Raw genomic sequence first — 4,027 nt, forward strand, 5'->3', positions numbered from 1 at the left:
AGCCCCTGAGATGTTTTATAAAGCCTCTGCGGGGCCTTCTGTAGTTCCTTTCCAGTCCATTTTAGTTAGACTATGTCATTGTGAGGCCATCAGCCCTTTTGTTTGAATTTTGTGACTCTCCACCTGGCCTGCCTTTGGTAGAACCTGGGTAGTACTGTCGCCCTCTTCCCTCTCTGCCTCTGCATCCCTGGTGTTGGTTGTTTTCTGTGAAAACACCAGTGAACAGGTCCAGTTTTTTTTTCAGAAATATGGAACCCTTCACGAATTTGCATGTCATCCTTGCGCAGGGGTCATGCTAATCTTCTCTGTATCGTTCCAATTTTAGTATATGTGCTGCCAAAGCGAGCACCAGGTCCAGTTTTGAACTGACCCTGAGGATATAGGTCAGGAGCTGTGTGGGGAAGAGGGAGGGAAGAGAACCACTGGAGAACTAAGAATAATTTTTTTTTTTCATTTTAACATTTTTTATATTGGAAGTAAATGCAGTGGAAACAAAAAAAGAAAAAAAGAAAGAAAGGAAAAGAGGAAGGTAAGACAGGAGGAAGAAAGAAACGAGAGAGAAAAAAGACAAAAGTTAACCCCAAACCGTACTTCCTGTGGTAAGGTATAACCAGGAAGCTTTATTTTAAACCCTGAAGAACTGTGGCACAGTTAAAACTGCAGGGACATCTAAAGCTGAATCATATAGCAACTGACTCTGCATTTGAGGGAACCTAGGTATCTAAAGGCCAAAATGTATATTCCAGGTTTCTATTTAATTGGACAAAATATATTTGAAATTTTTAACAAGCAATAATAATTACCCTTCTGCACATCTACCACATGCTTGACATGACTTTAAATGTTTACAGCTTTTATGTATGAGGTTGGAATTGTTATTACCACCATTTTTACAAAAAGGAGACTCAACAGTGAAATTAAATAACTTCTCAGAGTTCTCACTGACAGGAATTTTTGAGGACTGTTAGAAATTGCTCCAAATTGAGTTGTCTAACTCTAGACCTTGTGCTCTTTATTGCTATGATATTATTCTGGAATTATGTCCCTTTTAACTTCACAGACCTACTTTGTCAGCTTCTACTGGGAAATATCATTATAGGAGGTGCACACACATGTGGAAACTCTACATCTCTACTCCTCAGTGACCTGACAACTCTGAATTTGGTAAAATTCAAGTGTAATTACTTGTGGCTTTTTATCTCCAAGTGATACTTCTTCCAAAAGCTGATGTGTTGAAAACAACATTACAGACCAAAGTTCTCCAAATATACTTGAATATAATGTCATGGAAATCGTTATAGCAGTATACTGCTATACTTTATCCCTCTTTAAATTATTATAGCATTTAAGTTTGACTATTATCTATTTGTTTTTAATAGAGTATCTTGAAGAGTATATATTCAGAAAATAATAATTGCTGAATGACTGGATTTGGAAATTTTTCACCCGTGAAAGCTGAATTCTAGCTTCAGACACAGCTTTAGCTACCCTTAAAATAGACTAATGATTTGCAAACGTTAGAGAATATTTTCAGAATGACTTTTTTCATTCTGAATTTTGTCTCTAACAGTGGAGACAAGGTATATATTATGGAAGAGCTAGTAGTAACCCTAAGGGTCATCAGAAGAGACTAGATTTGTATCTACAAAATGTACATGTTTCTCCAGACATAGGATTAAAGTCCCTTCAGTCTGATTTGTATCTCCTCTTTCTTTTCAATATATTAATTTCTTTCCTCTGAGACCACATGACTCCTTATAGTCAAAATTCCAGGTTTATTTGCTTTCTGTTTATTTATCTCCTTTGAGGGAAATAGAAAGAAGATGAACAATCAGTTTATAAATATTTGAGTAAACTGAATTTCACTCTTTGAAATTTTGTTGTGCAACTAGGAACAAAGGGTTATATTTGTTATAATGGTGATGAGGAAAAAAAATTGATGAGCTGATCATTTAGAAATATTAAACAACATTGCTTTATAAAATAATCTCATTTACCTAAAAATTAATGGAGAGGCTGCAGAAAAAATAATGGTGACTTAGGAGAACCCAGCTTCCCCCTTCCCCCACAAAGATCAATGATTGGATAGCTGGCCACAAATAAAAAACAGCTCTGGGAGACCACTAGAGTCCACTTAGGAAGTTTTAGTAGCACAGTGGAAAAAACTGAAATAATCACACAGAGGAGAAGGAAGACAACTTCATTTTGCTTGCATCACCCTATCCCCAAGCCAGCACTCTTCAGTGCCAAGGAGTTTACCAGATACAAAGAGTTTCTCTCACCAAGAAAGGTAGGGCAGAGTGAGCAACCACCTTTTCCAGCCTCTTGGGGGCACTGCATGAAGATCTCGCTTAGGTTTCATCCCACCCAGTCTGGCAAAGCTGAGATGTATAGGGCTGGCTAGGAACAAGTAAGAAAAACACAGATTAGCAGACACGCAGCAGGAGTGATTGTTCATAAAGACCTGGATTAAAGACTTAAACATAAGACCTGAACCTGTAAAACTCCTAGGACGAAACATAGGGAAAAATCTTCTTGACATTGATCTTTGTAGTGATTTCCTGGATATGAAAAGTACAAGCAACAAAATCAAAAATAAAGTGAGACTACACCAAACTAAAAGCACAGTAAAAGAAACAATCAGCAAAAAGTAAAGGCAACCTATGGAATGGGAGAAAATATTTGCAAATCATATATCTGATAAAGGGTCAATATCCAAAATATATGAAGAACTCATATAACTCAATAGCAGAAAAGATAAAGCCTGATAAAAAACAGGCAGGCAACTCAGTAGACATTTTTCCAAAGGAGACACACACAAATGGCCAACAGGTACATGATAAAAGCCTCTACATCACCAATCATCAGGAAAATGCAAACCAAAACCACAATTAAATATCTCACACCTGTTAGCATGGCTATTATCAAAAAGACAAAAAATAGCAGGTATTGTTGAAGGTGTGGAGAAAAGGGAACTCTTGAACACTCTTGGTGAGAATGTAAATTGGTATAGCTGCTGTGGAAAACAGTGTGGAGGTTCCTCAAAAAATTAAAAATAGAACTACCATATGATCCAGCACTCCCACTTCTGGGTATATATCCAAAAGAAATGAAAACAAGATTTTGAAGAGATATCTGTGCCCCATGTCCATTAGAGTATTATTCAACCTATTCAAAAACCTAAATGTCCATCAACACATTTCACATATATATGAAAAACAATATTATTCAGTGAGAAGTCCTGCCTTTTGCGACAACTCTGATGAGCCTTGAGGGCATTATACTAAATGAGATAAGTCAGACAGATAAAGACATATACCTTAAGATGTTACTTATACATGAAATCTAACGGAGAGTAGAAAAGTGGTTACCAGGAGCTAGGAGGTGGTGGAAATGGGGAGATATTAGTCAAAGGATACAAACTTTCAGTTATAAAATTAACAAATTCTGGGGTTCTAATGTACAGCATGATTATAGCTAATAATACTGTATTATATACTTGAAACTTGCTAAGGGAGTAGATCTTAATTGTTCTCACCACAAAAAAGAAATGGTAATTATGTGAGGGGCTGGAGGGCTTACAAGTTAATGTTATGGTGGTAATCCTTTTGCAGTATATAAACATCAAATCGACACACTGTACACGTTGAACTTTTACAATGTTATATGTCAATTATATCTCAATAAATCTGGGAAAATAGAAATCAATAAACAAAGGAAGGAAGAAAGGAAGGAAGGCAGCAGGCAGGCTTTAGGGAGTATTTTGGAATCATTAATCAATTCCTTATGCCATCACGTTGTTTTCTTGGAAATATAAGAATGACTAAGCAATATATTGACTTTTTGTAGGTATAAGTAAAAATACAACATTACCTTGTTACTTTATTGTGAGGTTTAGTTTATTATTAGAAACATAAATAACTACAATTCACAATGGAACCTGCACTTAAACATGAAACAGGCTCTCACATGATACTGTTAGTTGATTATGAACTGGTCAGCTACCTTGAAGTATGAGAGGTCTCAG

General features: G+C 36.2%; 1 non-coding gene across 1 annotated transcript; it reads right to left on the reverse strand.

Moving 5' to 3' along the window:
• Nucleotides 1–242: 242 nt before the first annotated feature.
• Nucleotides 243–349, reverse strand: LOC137768961 (U6 spliceosomal RNA). Its single transcript, XR_011074880.1, has one exon. It is a non-coding gene; the product is annotated as a U6 spliceosomal RNA (small nuclear RNA).
• Nucleotides 350–4,027: the final 3,678 nt, after the last annotated feature.

Source organism: Eschrichtius robustus, chromosome 8 (assembly GCF_028021215.1).
Source record: "Eschrichtius robustus isolate mEscRob2 chromosome 8, mEscRob2.pri, whole genome shotgun sequence".
NCBI classification, from domain to species: domain Eukaryota; kingdom Metazoa; phylum Chordata; class Mammalia; order Artiodactyla; family Eschrichtiidae; genus Eschrichtius; species Eschrichtius robustus.